Consider the following 17876-nt stretch of genomic DNA (forward strand, 5'->3'; position numbering starts at 1 on the left):
GAATATATACATTTTCTAAAATAGGTCATATATCTACTTAACTAAATGTATAGATTTCTTAAAACTCTTGAAACTCTTACATTTATGATGAGAATAGGCAATTGAGTGAAAAAACCTTTGTATTATTTCTTAGTAAGTAATCCTACTTGAATTTAAATTGTTGAGGATTATCATCTCTAAAAAAATAGGAGGGCCAGGGATCTTTGTGTTAATAATTCATGTGTAACTATAATGGCTACATAATTTGTCACAAAATGATTTTTAAGTTAAAATTACACCCTGAAGAGTGAAATAATTGATTTTTCTCTATATATAATCTTCTTCACATATTACATCTAATTAACCAAGTACTAGACACCCTATTATATGAGTGTGAAGGAGAAAATGAAAGAATAAAGAAATGATAAATAGATTCAGTTTGGAGAACGTCGAGGTAGAAGAAAAAACAAAATTCTATATTTTCAAATAGAATTGGTTGATTTCAGACAGGTACTTTACACACACCAAATATATCAAGACATTAGCCTAAATACACTCTTTTTGTTTTAGAAAATATTATGTGGTACATCACAGAACCTGATACTTTTCAACTTTTCGGTGTATACACTAAAAAATATCCTAACATACCAAATAAACAACTTCCTAATTGTTCCTCTATTCAATAGAGCAGTACTTTTGACAGAAATATAGCAAATCCAGAGAACACAATGTTCTAACATTAGTGGCTTATATCTTTCTTTTTGGTTTATACATACTGTCTGATACAGGTACATCAATTCTCAATAGCCTGTGTATTAATTGTTTTCCTCCCAAATCAGCAGTGGTAGCAATATATGCAAAGTTTTCTACATGCTTCAGAGCAGAAATCTATTTACTGGAAGATCCCAGGTATCTATATGGCTGTGCCTTCCTAGGATTTTTGCAAAGACCAGTCATATCTATCAAATACTCAACTGCACCTGGTATAAGCAAGTTACTACCAGCATGTACAGTTCAATGACTAGGCAAGTAAAGCTCTGGCTCTCAATCAGCCCACCTACCCTCCTATTTTACTTATTCAGCATCAAGCTGTCCTGAACTTAGTTTAGAGGAATATTTCCTTTATTTTAACTTAAATGTATGGGTGGACCGTCATATGTAATCATCGGTACTATCTTATTACTCTACTTCTCACCAGTCCCGCCCCACTGACTCATTGCAGTGTTCTCCAGGCCATACACGTGTCTAAGACAAAATGAAGCAATCACTCACTTACACAGAGAAGGCCATTTCTGCCTCAAAATTACTCCACCTAAATATGATTATATCTATGCTGATGATGTAAAAATCAAATCCATTAGGTTTAGTTCTACCTTTTTTCTAGATAATATCTGGAGAAAATGCAAATACAGGTGTAGAGAAAAAAGATGAAGACTCTATCAGTTGCTTTCTAGTGTACCTGGGTGTGAGCACGTGTGCTATAGGCGTCTAGGGGTCAAGGTAGTTTTGTGATTAGGGGAAGAAAATAAGGCAGAGAGTTAGACGGCAAAAAGAAAAGAGGCTTCAGAAAGGAAGTAAGAAGATACACATGTAAGGAAAGATTAAAAACTTAGTGGCAGGAATTCCCTTTGTGGCTCAGCAGTAAAGAACCCAACTATTATCCATGAGGACGCAGGTTCAATCCCTGGCCTCACTCAGTGGATTAAGGATTTGGTGTTGCTGTGAGCTGTGGTGTAGGTTGCAGACGTAACTCGGATCCTGTGTTGCTGTGGCTGTGGCGTAGACCAGCAGCTGTAGCTCTAATTCGACCCTTAGCCTTGGAACTTTTACATGCTGCAGTGCAGCCCTAAAAAGCTAAAGAAATGAACAAAATAAAACAAAACTTAGTGGCAACTTTCCCTTACATCGTGGTTTTCTAACACCAGCTTCATGGATAGATGGAGAGTGAACTATTTGTTGTTGATAGAATGTTTAATATCCAAAGGGCTTTTGTGGGTACAGGAACTCTGATTACTTTTTACACATTTTAAAACAAATAATTAATCCTCTGTGTTCATTTGCCAGTATTTAAGTAAAAATTTAAATATTTATTACACAAGTAATATTTTGAAACTAATATATTTAGTAAGTTTAATTACTAAAACTTATTAAATTAAATATTTAAATCTAATACAAATCTGTTAAATGTTTTAAGTGTCATTTCCAAATTACAGATTATCAAAATGATTACAAGCTTATAAACTCCTTACAATAATTATATTATATTAATATTTTACCTTTATACCTTAATTTTATCATGTATTACACAATAATTTTATCACTTATGGTTTTCTTTTTTTTTTTTGTCTTTTTGCTATTTCTTTGGGTCACTCCTGCGGCATATGGAGGTTCCCAGGCTAGGGGTCGAATCGGAGCTGTAGCCACTGGCCTACGCCAGAGCCACAGCAAGCAGGATCTGAGCCGCCTCTGCAACCTACACCACAGCTCACAGCAACGCCGGATCGTTAACCCACTGAGCAAGGGCAGGGACCGAACCCGCAACCTCATGGCTCCTAGTCAGATTCGTTAACCACTACACCACGACGGGAACTCCACACTTACGGTTTTCTACATTGCATAGTGCTATCGTGATCTAAAAATCAAATAGATGTGAGGATTATATTACCCAATTCAGAGTAATTTCTGAGTTATCAAACAATTGAATTTTGATTGCTCTTTTCAAAGTGAGACTGTTGACAGACTTGGCCTCTTTTATAGTTTGAGCATATGTTTGTTATATCAATATAACTTTGTAGGAGTTCCTGTTGTGGCTCAGTGGGTTACAAAACCGACTAGTATCCATGAGAATGCAGGTTCAATCCCTGGCCTCGCTCAGTGGGGTAAGGATCTGGCATTGCCACAAGCTGTGGTGTAGGTTGCAAACACAGCTTTGATCTGGCGTTTCTGTGGCTGTGGGTAGGGCAACAGCTGCAGCCCCAATTCAGCCCATAGCCTGGGAACTTCCATATGCCACAGGTGTGGCCCTAGAAAAAGGCAAACAAATTAAAAAATTTTTTTAATTTAAAAATGAAACTTTGTAGCTTTTTGCATAGCTTTCATCTTTTGAAATATGGCATAACTGCTTAAAATGATGTGATTTTATGACTTATTGCACAATGTTAATACATATCAGAGTCTCCCCTAATTATATTCATAGAAAAAAGTACTAATCTGTGTTTTATAAATAGGTACATATTTAAATGAGGAATCAACACATTCACAAACTAATAATTCCATACTTATTAAAAATAATAAAATTTAGGAGTTCCCGTCGTGGCGCAGTAGTTAACGAATCTGACTAGGAACCGTGAGGTGGCGGGTGCGGTCCCTGCCCTTGCTCAGTGGGTTGATGATCCGGCGTTGCCCTGAGCTGTGGTGTAGGTTGCAGACGCGGCTCGGATCCCGAGTTGCTGTGGCTCCGGCGTAGGCCAGTGGCTACAGCTCTGATTCGACCCCTAGCCTGGGAACCTCCATATGCTGCGGGAGTGGCCCAAGAAATAGCAAAAAAAAAGACCAAAATAAATAAATAAATAAATAAATAAATAAATAAATAAAATTTAAACATATCTTATTAGAATCATCTTCCTTTTGTATAAAATTATATATATATTATAGTCACACACATCAAATTACTTTCCAATTTTGAGTATCATTAGAATTGCATGAGATTTTGCAGATTTAACTTATCTATACACATATATAATGTCACAATTTGACTGTTAGGACTCCCTGAATATTAGTTTTTTGTCTTCTTATTAACCAGAAATCAATTTTAAAATATTCTGGTTTTCCTCCAATAATATCTTGAACTCATACCCAACCCCAAGTCAAGCATAGATTTAGCTACTTTTCATTGACTATAATGCATAATGTTACAGAGACTAAAATCTATGCACTAGAGGTGCATATAAGATTGATCCAAATAACTTCTAGTAGTGAGGAGGATGATATTATTGCTAAACTAGTTTAGTTAAAAAAAAGAAAAAGAAAGAAAGAAAGAGACATTTTTAAGGTAGCAGTTTATATTGGTAACATTTATTGAATGTTTACTTCTGAGGCAGTGTTCTAAGTATTTTAAAATATGTTAACTTATTTCATCCTCATAACCAACATATGAATTGTTAAATGTAAACCCATTTTATAAATGATATCTCTTATTTTACTTTAATAATACTCAGTCTTTTCCTTGTTTATATATATGTATTGTATTTGCTTTATGATATTCTCAATGATATTTTAATTCCTCTCAATCTATAATTATATTATAATCTTTGAAAGTCTTTATATGTTTGCTTCATCAATCACCATTCTATAATCAATGTCTTAATATCTATGTGAATAACAAAGTAAATGCTAAGTTAAAAACAAGTATATAATCATTCTGCATGTCAAATTTCATTCATGAACCACTTGCTAATTTTCCTTACAGAAGTTTAAGAGTTTAAGGAATGTTAGGTCTCCTTTTTGATCTGGAACTTAGGGATTTATAGTAATTTTACTACGTAATTTTTTTATTATCATATTTTCTATTCCAGTATAACTTTTTCTCTTAATATTTAACATCTATTGTGCAATCTATAGTTAGGACCTGGAAAACTAAATTTTATAAACTTGAGACAGGACAAAGATGACTGTGGCTACTGCACAAGCTGAAAATATCATCATAGCTCTTGGCTTTTGAAGAGAATGATGATAAGGAAGTGACTCTTGGCACTTCTGCCTAGTTATGTAGCAATAATAAAACGTATTATCTAATGTGTGGCAGAGGTAAGTGTAAAACACATTTGGTTTCTCTAAAGTTTTATTCCTGTTCACTTGTCACTCAACAAATACAAAAGAGCAAATGTATAATCATATAATAATTATTTTAATTTACTAATACATTTTATCTCAGCCTCATTCCAGAGGTAATTTATTTGACTTACTGTATAAAATCATGTTCCATAAAAGATAAGTATGTAAATTAGTAAATACAGCACCGGGAAAAATAGTACATTTCATCAAGAGGTCAAAATAGTTTGTCGTAATGTCTCATAATTATCATGATCAAGATAAAAATATTTCCTTGGGACTCCCAATGGTCAGAGCAAAAGAAGAAATACAAATATTTAAAGGGTTCTATTTTTTTTAACTTTATTGAAATATAGTTGATTTACAATGTTGCATTAATTACAGATGTGCAGTAAAATGGTTCAGTTGTATATATGTATAAAAGCGCTAAAAATATCATCCTAGCTATATAGCAACAAAAAAATAAAAGATTCTAATTTCCTCCAAGTTCCTTAAGAGAAGGAAATCTTTTCCTGACATTTAATTCTCATAGAAATTTCTCATTTGAGGCTTTATAGAGAGATTTTTAACATCCTTCTATCAACTCAATAGTAAGTTTAATTAGCCTGACATAAAACTACACCAATTTTTAAAATGTAACTAGAATTTAATCATGAAGCTATTCACTTCATTTATAATTTTTTTTAATTTTGATTTGAGCAGCTAATGGATTTGAGCAGCTGCTGCTACTTTTAACCCACCCCTCACGTGTCTAAATGTCTACCCATGAGGATCTTTCATTTTAAGTTCTCCCTAAATGAATATTTATAAACATGGCTCAGCTTAGTTAATATTAATAATGTACTTTAGCATTAATAAATATATATCTCATAAGGGTATAGTAAAAATTAATGAGGTGGAAAAGTCATGTCTGTGAACTGCTTTTTAAGATCAGAAAGAAAGACATAAATTTAAAAATGTTGGAGTATTATTGCTAGTGATGATTGTTACTGGTTATCAATAAGATTATTTTTGACAAAGTATGTTTTATTCCTGTAGCTTGTGTTCATCATGAGGATAATTTCCTCACCGAGTACAGTGATTTTTCTTCATTGACAGGCAAGAATACACCATATAAAACTTTGTCACTCTATTAACGTATTACTATGCTGATGAGAATTAGGAATTGATAATGTGACACTACACACTTCTCAGACATCCTTCAGAAATCCCAGGATGATAACAGTCTCTCCAAAGTTTGAATTTTTAGAAATAATTCATACCAGCAAGTCAAACATAAAATGAATCAAGAATAAAATCTCCTCATACTGTCTCTTGCTTCAAAAATATCTTTACATGCTATACAGTAAATTGATAGTTCATATCTAAATTCAAACATATTGCTTTTTAGGGCATTTAGATGATTTAGATCCAAAATATTCCATTAGTTTTCATTGAAGCAGTTGATTAAAATAACCTCCTTAACTCTTTGAGAGATTATGTGATTTTTTAAATAGACTTTATATTTAATCCATTTAATTTAACTTTCATTTTCATATGAATCTCAAAAATTACTTCTCTTGCTTTTCCTTAACTTTTTCTCCTAAATTAAAATTGACCTTAGACTTTAAAACCACATTTTAATAGCATTTAACATCTAATAAAATTATTAGAATAATTGCTAGCTTTACAGTATAGTCAAAGCTTTATCCTATTAGTCTATGAGGTTTATCCATAATAACTTTATTAAATCATTTGAATATTAATCTGGATGAGTCATGCTGACATGGATATTTTACTAGTTGTAAAACTATCTGATTTTATTACAAAAGAAATTAATATTAGTTCATAATTTTGTCTTTTATAAACAAAACACCACTGTCTTTCCTTTATAAAATCATCACTGAAAGACCATGGTTTAAGTTTTCTTTTAAAACGACAATTATTCTGATCATAATAGATATAGTAGCCTTGACAAACTATAGTATTAATTCTTTGAGATCACAGAGATGTTTTAATTAAAAATACTTTATTTTATGCTTTGAAGGAATAATGTAATTTATTACAATAAGCAATTTATAATGAGTGAATCAAAGTAGAAATCTGTGGCCTATTGTCCTCAAATCCTTAATTTTTTTTTTTTTTTTTTGTACTTTTTAGGGCTGCACCTGTGGCATATGGAAATTCCCAGGCTAGGGGTCGAATCAGAGCTGTAGCTGCCAGCCTGAGCCACAGCCACATCAATTCAGGATCTGATCTGTGTCTGCAACCTACACCACAGCTCACAGCAATGCTGGATCACTGACCCACTGAGCGAGGCCAGGGATCAAACTGCATCCTCATGGATCCTATTCAGATTTGTTTCTGCTGTGCCACAACCTTAATTTTTAATTCTCCTCATAGATTTGCAAGAATTATATTTATTGTTTCATCTAAACACATACTTATTTATGGAAATGATGCATCACTCTGACCATATGTGACAGACAACCTCTAGTGAAATGGCTTGACCCACGGTATAAGTGTTCCTTTTACTGATCCCAGTGCTCTGCTTCTAGTATTTTTTTTCCTTTCGTTCTTTTTTTTTAAATTATTGGGGTATTTTTGACTTACAATGTTGTATTAGTTTCAGGTATACAGAAAAGTGAATCAGTTATATATATATAAATATATCCATCCTTTTTTCCCATATGTTATTACAAACTACTGAGTAGATTTTCTTGTGCTACACAGTAAGCTCTCCTTAGTCACTTACGTTATACGGTAGTGTGTATATGTTATTCCCATCCTCCCAATTCCTCCCTCTCCCCAGTGGTTAACCTATGTTAACCATAAGATACGTTTTGAAATCTATGAGTTTGTTTCTGTTTTATAAATAAGTTCCTTATATCATTTTTCTTAAATTCCATGTATAAGCGATATATGATATTTGATTCTAGTTTTTAGAAATGCAGAAAGGTTTCTTACATTGGGTGAAGAAACCCAGAAAGACTAGAGTCAGGGAGTATATAAATCCTCTGAACCTTAATGTGTAAGCCCAGTTACCTAATTCATTTTTCCTAATACGTAGCAGAGTATCTTTAGAGACTTTGGTATCCCTTAGTATCCTCATCACAAAAACATTCCAAGGCATAAAAGTACAATGAAATTTTATATCCCACTACTAATGCCAGGTTTACTTTATAAAATAGCAGTTCCATTCCAGGATATTATATAATCCTGGTGAATAGAAGGATGCCAATATAAAACAACAAGTATGAACAAAGGAGAAGGTATGAAATATGTGTCTTTTCTAAAATTATTTTATTCCATAAAACCTTTTTTTGAGGGCTAAGTCTGTGTGAATATGTATTACCCAGTCTGGAGTTCTCGTAACTTGATTGTCTTTTTCATCTATTGTTACTCTTCATGTTTAAGGATAGATAGGTGGCTAGATACCTACGTACATAGATATGGATGTATAGATGTGTATTTGCATATGTATGTATGTACATGTATGTATGTATATACATAAATTTAATAACATGAACACAAGAGTAAGCAGAAATAGCTAATGGATACTTAAAAGCCAGGCAAACTGTTAAAATACATTTTATGCATCATCGCCCTCTTTAATCATCATATCAACCTTATGAGGGGAGTTCTATTTTTATTTTTTGTTAGTGTTGTTGTTTGATCTAATTTATAAATGAAAAAAAAGTGAAGCTCAAGAATGTGAGTTTTCTTTTCCAAAGTCACAAAGCTAGTAAATAATAAAACAGCAGCTCCAGTTCAAACCACACTTCAAACTTCATACTTGTAATCCACCTTGTTCTACACTATACTGTACTTAACCATGCATTTTTCTTTGTTCAGCATATCTGAAGGGTTTTTTTAATTCATTATTTATATATGACTGGTTCACTTTGCTGTACAGCAGAACCTGACAGAACAATGTAAATCAACTATAGTAGAAAAAACTCTAAAAAATAAAAAATAATAATTAAGAAAAGAAAAAGAAAATTTACCCAATCTCTGATCTATTTTGAACATTGTTCCAGATGCCAGGGAATCCATAATGAGTATCTCACCCTGACCTACCAGGAAAAGCTGCTACTTGGAATTCCTTCCCACCTTTTCTACATCTCCCTTCTCCACCATATCCCAATCCCACTAAAATCCCTTTGTATTGTTTTTCTGAAATGCTCTATATAAAACACAATTCTGACCATATTTTCCCTGCATAAATCCCTGATGGTTAACCATATTTGAACAGAAGTTTGTAACTTATGCAATAACTGTACAGAGGGCAGAGAATACCAGGTTATTCTGTGAATATGTATACAAGAGAACTCTGTAGGAAAGTCAAACTAAGAGGTCACTTCAGTAATCTAGGCAAAAAGGACTTAAAGTCTAAATAAGTAAAATAAAATAAATGAAAACTTGCAAATGACTGAATAGAAGCAAATGTAAAAAGAAATTAAACAGCAAGAATGACGTCAAGATAATGAGCTTTGATCAATTCAGTTGAATAATTCATAATGCTATTATATAATAAAGTCGTACAGAGGAGAGAAGCAAATATCTGGGAGGATAAAATAATTTCAGGTGAGCTAATTTTATTTTGACTTTCAGAAGAAAATACCTGACATTTAAAAATAGCAGTTGATGCTCAAGAATGGCAGGCAAGAATTGTCTGAAGACATATTGAGAGACTCGATGAAACTACAGGGATGTTTCATATGTAGAAATTATACTGGGGAGAGGATTAAGGGTTAATTTTAGGAATATATACATTTCTCTGATAGAAAGATTGTGAAAGGTAGAAAGGAGTTAGTGAAAAAGGCAAGAAATGAATGATCTGAGAGATACAGAAGAAATCAATAAAATAAAATACAACTGGCATTCAGAGCTTTAAAGTGGGAACTGTCACTAGTGTCAAATGCTGTAAATATCAGAAAAGACCTTTGATTCTGAGATCTTTAAAAATCAATTTTAGTAATGATTGAGACAGAAATCACAATTGAAGGCATTTAAGAATAAGATATTATAGTGGACTATGATTTTGACCATAACAGAATGAGGATGTATAACAAAGTTTTGTTGACATAACATGACAGTGAAATAGGGTGGTATTTGGTGGTATAAAGAAGGGGATGAGTGTAAAGGAAGACATTGAAAATGATAGTATGAAAAAAGAGAATGTGTATATATATTACTGTACACTTGCTGTATAGCAGAAATTGAAGGAACATTGTATATCAACTGTACTTTAAAAAAATTTAAAAAGAAAATACAAAATATAGAGTCTAATTAGTGAAATTAATTTTTCCTTTCCAAGAAAGTATAGGTTTCCTCTAGATTTTCATCTGCTTCTGGAGAAATAGTATGCCATACAGAAGAGACTCAATATTATAAATAGTGTGTGGAACTAGAAAAAAAATTTAGGATTTACACTCTCACATCTTGACCTACAAACTTAGACTAAGTAAAGGCCCCCAAAACTAGCCAGAGAGTGATAAAATCCTGCAAATATTTTTGTGATTCTTTCAACACTAATTTTCATTCCATATCCTCTATTATATTGATTTTTTTTTCAATAAAATACAACTGTTCTATCAAGAAAAGGAGAAACTACTTTACTATTGTTATAACTTTGTAACACCCAGTGGACAAATCACATGGTAGTTAGATTTATCTGGTATTTTTTTCATTCCCAAAGAAAGACAAGTAGAGGAATTAAGAAGAAAACCTCTACTTAGACCAGATAATTAGCTATGTGTTGTTCAGTACGGCCTTAGCACCTGTAAATTCATGGTCTTAGTTTCTTCTTTTTTTATAAAAAAAAATTATTAAAGTTTAGTTGATTTACAATGTTCCTTCCATTTCTGCTGCACAGCAAAGTGACCCAGTCATACATATATGAACATTCTTTTCTTTTTTTATACTGTCTTCCATCATGTTCTAACTCAAGAGTTTGAGCATAGTTCCCTGTGCTATACAGTAAGACCCCATTGTTTATCCATTCCAAATGTTAACAGTTTGCATCTACCAACCCCAAACTCCCCATCCATCCCACTCCTCCTTTCCCTCCTCCCAACCACAGGTCTGCTCTCTGTGTCCATGATCTGTTTCTGTTTTGTAGATAGAATCGTTTTTGCCATATTTTAGATTCTGCATATAAGTGATATCATGTGGTATTTGTCTTTATCTTTCTGACTTACTTCACTTAGTATGAGAATCTCTAGTTACATCCGTATTGCTGCAAAAGCCATTATTTTGTTATTTTTTCTGGCTGAGTAGTATTCCATTGTGTATATGTACCACACATATATTCCCACTTTTTTGAGAATGATGTCAGCTGTGGGTTTGTCATAAATGACTGTTACTATATTGAGGTTGTTCCCCTTTTTGCCCACTCTCTGGAGAGTTTTTATCAGGAATGGGTGTTGACTTTTTCAAAAGCTTTTTCTGCATCCTCGAGATAACCATATGGTTTTTATTTTTCAGTTTGTTAATGTGGTGTGTATATATATATATGTGTGTGTGTGTGTGTGTGTGTGTATGTATGTATATATATATATGCCCACTACTGAGCATATGCACAAACAAAACATTCATTCAGAGTTTTTTTTTCCCCACTTAGCCAGCCCCCCACTCCCTCTTTGGGTCTGATCTCTAGGGCCAAAGTTTTAGTTCCCAACACCTGACAGCACCTGCCTATGGTTGCCCATTTCCTGTAGCACTAACCATTTGTGAAGGACTATCTCCTTCTTAACTGCTTCAGACCATTTATCTAGAGTTCGTCCTCCATTTTTGGCTGGTCTCATTGCCAGAGCTGTTCCTCTTTCCAGCTCCCTCCTAGGAGAGTAGGTCCCCTATCATTTCCTTTCACTTCTTTTACTCTTGTTCTTCTTCTTTCTTATGTCCTCTCTGATTTTGTAATGTTTTTCTTGTTCTATCACAATCTTGAGGTCTTTTGTCAGTTTTTCACAAATTTTTCTGTGTGAATGGTTCCACATATAGTTATATTTCCAGTGTACTTGTGGGAGTAGATGAGCCTGATGTCCTGCTACTCTACCATCTTAGACCTCCTCCCCTCTCCTTGCCTTTCTTTTAAATGATTCTTAAAAGTTTATTTTTGAATTTAAGGTATAATTGACATATATGTTTTATGTATACAACATAATGATTAAAAATTTGTATATTTATATACTTCTTGATCACCTCAGTAAGTCTAGTTAGCATTTGTCACCTTACTTAGTTGCAAAAAAAACTTTTCTTGTGATGAAAACCTTTATGATCTATTCCCTTAGCAATTTTCAAATATTTAAGACAGTACTATTAACTATTTTAGCATGCTACATATTACATGCCCATGACTTATGTATTGTATGACTAGAAGTTTTCACCTTTTGAACCTCTTCACACATTTCACTCACCCCTCACTTTCTACTTCTGACAACTACCACTCTGTTCTCTGTATCTGTGAGCTTTTTTCCCCACTTTTTTGTTGTTATTTTAAATTTCGCATATAAGTGGCATAATATGGTATTTATCTTTCCCTCTCTGACTTTTTTCACTTAGCAGAATGCACTCAAGGTCTGTCCATGTTCTCACAAATGACAAGATTTCATTTATTTTTATGGCTGACTAATATTCCATTGTTTATATGTCACGTTTTCTTTATTCATTCATATCAATGCACACTTAGGTTGTTTCCATGTCTTGGCTACCATGCAAAGAATATAAGGGTGAATATCTTTTCCAGTTAGTGTTTTCATTTTCTCCTGATAAATACTAGAAGTGGAATTATTGAATCATATGTTAGTTCTATTTCTAATTTTTTAAGGGAATGCCATACTGTTTTTCTTAGTGACTACACCAATTTACATGTCCACCAATATGGCACAGTGTTCCCTTTTCTCCACACCTTTGCCAATACTTGTTAGTTCGTATCTTTTTAGGGCCACATCATGGCATAGGGACCTGCCCAGGCTAATTGTCAAATCGGAGCTATAGCCACGGGCCTATGCCAGAGCCACAGCAATGTGAGATCGAAGCCATGTCTGCAACCTGTATCACAGTCCACTTCAATACCTGATCATTTAACCCACTGAACAAGGCCAGGGATTGAACCCACCTCCTCATGGATAATAGATTTGTTACGACTGAGCCATGACAGGAACTCCCTTTGATAATAACCATTCTAATAGATGGGAGGTGATACCTCATTGTGGTTTTCATTTACATTTCCCTGATGATAAGTGACATCAAATATCTTTTTATGTGTCTGTTGGCCAGCTGTATGTCTTTGAGAAAATGTCTATTCAGATATTCCCATTTTTCAATAGGAATGTTTACATTTATTTTGCTTTTGAGTTGTATGAGTTCTTTTTAAAATTAAAAAAAATTTTTTTATTTCCTCGATACATTATTTTTTTTCTACTGTACAGCATGGTGACCCAGTTACACATACATGTATACATTTTTTTTCCTTGCATTATCATGCTCCATCATAAGTGACTAAACCTAGTGCCCAGTGCTACACAGCAGGATCTCATTGCTGCTTTGAACATTAACGCCTTATCAGATATATGTTTTGCAAATATTTTTCTCAGTAGGTTTCCTTTTCATTTCGTTGATTTTTCCTTTGCTGTGAAGGTTTTGTTTGTTTGTTTGCTTGATTTTTTTTTTTTTTTAGCTTGATGTAGTGTCATTCTCTTTGGTTTTGTTGCTTTTGCTTTTGTTTTTGGTGTCAGATTCAAAAATCATGGCCAAGACCTATGTCAAAGTGATTACTACCCATGTTTTCTTATAGGATTTTTATAGGTTCAGGTCTAACATTCTAGTCAGTAATCTATTTTGAGTTAATTTTTTGTATATGGTATATGATAATGGTTTAGTTTTGTTCTTTTTCATGTAGCTGTCCAGTTTTCCCAACACCATTTATTGAAGATACAGTCATTTCCCCGTTGTAAATTCTTGGCTCTTTTGTCATAAATGAACTTACCATATATGTGTGGGTTTATTTCTAGGCTCTTTATTGTGCTCCATTGATCTATGTGTCTGTTTTTATGCTGACATTGTTGTGTTTAGACAAAAGTTATTCTTCTTTATCCTCTCACTTTTCCTCTTACCCAAGGAACACTAATCTGCTCAGCCTATCCTCTTCTTAAAACATTTAAAGACTTCCTTCCAATCTATTCCAGAATAAAGTGCAAACTCTGACAAATAAGACCATTTATTATTTAGACTTTGCCTGATTTTCCAGCTTTCTCTCTAATACACAGGCTATGCTGAACAATATACAGTACCCAAAACATTTTATTCAGGTTTATAATATCAAAATTTTACTTGAGTTCTTCTCCTGCCCGCTGGGCTGTTGTTCAATAATCAGCCTCTGTCTCTGTCTCTATCTTTGTCTTTCTCTCTCTATCTCTCATATGTTCCCTATTATATTTATTTATTGTTATATTGCATTTCAACTATTTCTGACAATCATCTTTGGTTCCCAAGAGCCATTCAAACTTGAGCACACCATTGATTCTACTGGACTGTAAATTCATTGAGGGCAGACTCTATGCCTCATTAATTTATTTTAGTTTAATACCCAACTAGTCGCGTGCAATTCCATAGTCAACACTCAGAGTATTTGCAGAAGGAGTGAAGGAAGGAATGAATTCACTCTAGCACCCCCAAAAGGAATCCCCTTCTGAGACCTAGAAGAAGAATTACTTCTTAGGATGTGTATGCACATTTTCTCTAACAATTACAATACAGAATCAAAACAAATAAGACAATGTATGCAAAAATATTTTATAAGTTATAAAGGTCCACATAACAACATAGATAGTAGTTAGTGAGATTATTACTAAATTTAAAATGTATAGTAATACCTATAAGGGTATTAAAGGATATAATTAATATTAATGTCAAAATAAGTATTGCGATCCATTTTAAAGTTACTACTATCTTTATATATTATTTTGCATACTATTAGTAATATGTTTCATATTTTAGGGAGATATTTTATTTTATATTTAATATAGTTCATATTTTTATAGATACCTAAGACAAACTAAAGTGTCCTGGAGAAATATGGAAAGGGTTGCCTTTTTTTTTTTTTTTTTTTTTTTTTTTTTGCTTTTTTAGGGTTGTACCACGGCATATGGAGGTTCCCAGGTTAGGGGTCTAATCAGAGTTACAGCTGCCAGCCTGCACTACAGCCACAGCAATGTGGGATCCAAGCCACATCTGCAACCTACACCACAGCTCATGGCAACGCCAGATCCTTAACCCACTGAGCGAGGCCAGGGATCGAACCTGCAGCCTAATAGTTCCTAGTCAGATTTGTTTCAGCTCCACCATGATTGCTTTTTGTTTTTAATGTGACTTAGATATGTCCCTGATTGCAGGCTAAAGAAAACTCTGACTTTCCTTTCTAAACATGATGTTAGAATTCTAGCAACATCTCTCTATTGACCCCAGTAGCAACAATGGTTTCCTATTAATTTTATAGCCTCACCGGATCGCAAACATGGAGTCAGGATATAGTGACAGAATTTGTCAATCTAAGCAACACACCTTGTACTTACATTTTTTTGTGAATGTATGTGTCAATGTTATTCTGTTGCAGTTGTCAACATTTAAAGTGTCTACACAGTGCCACTGCTATTACTCTTGCCAAAAGATCTGGAAATAAAAGTTTACTTTTTCACTTGGTTTTTGAAAAATCTTATTTTTCAGCCCACCATAAGAAAAAAAATTGCTTACCTCCCAACTCTTTATAGGTAGATGAATTTAGAGAATTATCTTCCCTAAGTAGTTCACAGGAAATTAAATGGCATTTTAAAAGGATCATCTGTCACAACAAAATAACCAAAAGTATGTCTATAAATTGTCAGAAAAGAATATCAATTGAGGTCATTAATATCAATTCTGTTTTCATAAACATATAAATCATCCATCTAAGAAATTACAACTGTAACAGACATTTAAATCATAATTCATGGAATTTCAGTAAACAGTCATTAAATACACAAAAATAAATAATGTAATTGCTGAGATGAAACATGTTTATTAAACAAAATTTCTGAGTCCCTGCACACCAGTATGCAAGCACATCTAGAAAAATTGATTTATAACTATTATTTTAAATATTCCATTATAACAACAAAATAACTAAGTTATCAATGTTTTACTGCTCTTGATTTTTTCAAAAACACTCTTAATATATAAATAGTATTACATTTGTTCCTCTAATGATACTGGGTGGCAGTGTTTTTTATTCATTTAATTGTGCGGAATTTTGTATTTTAGAGATTTTTTCCAAAATTATTTCTTAAAATGTTCTCTATATTTTTTCTTGTGAATTCATAGTTTTGTAGATTTAGACAATCAAAGCTATATTTTCACATAAAATAAATAATATAATGAATGTTACTGTATTTACCAACTTAAGTAATTTTTCCTGTTACTGTATATTTATTCACCAAAACATTAACTCAAGTATCAAACTTCCACTTCAGTTAATGTTTTATGTGATTTTGCATTATCTAAGTTTTGAACAATGAATGTATAATACTTATATAACATAAAAAAGTCTACTATAGAGAAAATGAACAGAAAGCTTTACTGAAACATTTTCAGTTTATAAAACATACAGTGTGCTTATTCACATGTGGGCATCTGTTGACAATATTCTCTTTATTAGAGTCTTTTTTCTATCCTTCCTTGGTGATTTACACTTTCAGATGACACATTTCCATAGAAGCTTCATCTGAAACTTCAGTTTCTTTTCATTGTACTTTCATTTTAGTTTAGTTTAATTAAGTATATATTTTCCATAATAACCTTAACTTTGCTCAGATATAGTACTGTGTCTGATTGCCCCAAAATATTTAATAGTAACTAATTTTAAACAATTTACTTGGGAGTTCCTGTCGTGGCGCAGTGGTTAACGAATCCGACTAGGAACCATGAGGTTGCGGGTTCGGTCCCTGCCCTTGCTCAGTGGGTTAACGATCCGGCGTTGCCGTGAGCTGTGGTGTAGATTGCAGACGCGGCTCGGATTCCGCGTTGCTGTGGCTCTGGCGTAGGCCGGTGGCTACAGCTCCGATTGGACCCCTAGCCTGGGAACCTCCATATGCCGCGGCAGCGGCCCAAGAAATAGCAACAACAACAAAAGACAAAAAAAAAAAAAAAAAAAAAAAAAAACAATTTACTTGAAGTATTAGACATTAGTATAGTATTAATATCTAATTATATAAACATTAATAGTATTTAATGACAATGTTAATAGTAATTAAAGTTTAATTTATTTTTATACGCCAGATACTAAGGTGAACTTTTTGCATATACTCTCATAATCACAAACAAAAATCCCTTAAGTTAGGAATTATTCATATTTAAACATAGTGAAAATTAGGAAACTGAAGGACATAATTCACTTGCCCAAGGTGACATAGTTAATAAGAGAGTGAAGTTCAAGTCTTGTTTTATCTAACTCTCAAGTCTTGTTTTATCCAACTCTATATCCAGATTTCTTTATAAAATAAAAGTAATACTACTCCTCTAATATTTGAAGAGTTTTGCATGTGATATTTCATTTAATCACCTGAATAATGAGATTATGCTGAGTGATTTCAAGACATCTAATTTTGAGATAAGAAAATTGAAATGATAAAGGTCATGTATCCAATTTGAGGCCACACAGTTCAGATTAAAGATGAACTTAATACATGTGTTACAACTACATAACTTATACACATTCATGTCATCTTTGCTTATGCATTATAATTCTGTATAGTCATACAAAACCACTCTTCCTTCCTTCCTTCCTTTCTTTCTTTCTATCCTAGGGACTTTTTTTTTCTGCACTGACTATTCCAAAACTATGTCACATACCCGGAGAACATGTATACCAACTGCTTTTACTCTAATGTTATTATTGTTTCAAGTAAATCAAGTGATATTGAGGCCTTTATATTGATTTTTATTGTGCAAATAAAACTCAAAAGTAGTCGTAAGTATAAAAGAGATAAAAAATTATATTCACACAATTATATCAATATTGTCAGGAAACACTTGATTAAAAGTTGCATGAA

General features: G+C 33.0%; 1 protein-coding gene across 2 annotated transcripts in view; it reads left to right on the forward strand.

Moving 5' to 3' along the window:
- CNTN5 (contactin 5) overlaps nt 1–17876 on the forward strand; it is a 1210258-nt gene that overhangs the window by 779408 nt on the left and 412974 nt on the right. The gene's annotated exons all lie outside the window — the stretch shown is intronic.

This window comes from Sus scrofa, chromosome 9 (assembly GCF_000003025.6).
Source record: "Sus scrofa isolate TJ Tabasco breed Duroc chromosome 9, Sscrofa11.1, whole genome shotgun sequence".
Lineage (NCBI taxonomy): Eukaryota > Metazoa > Chordata > Mammalia > Artiodactyla > Suidae > Sus > Sus scrofa.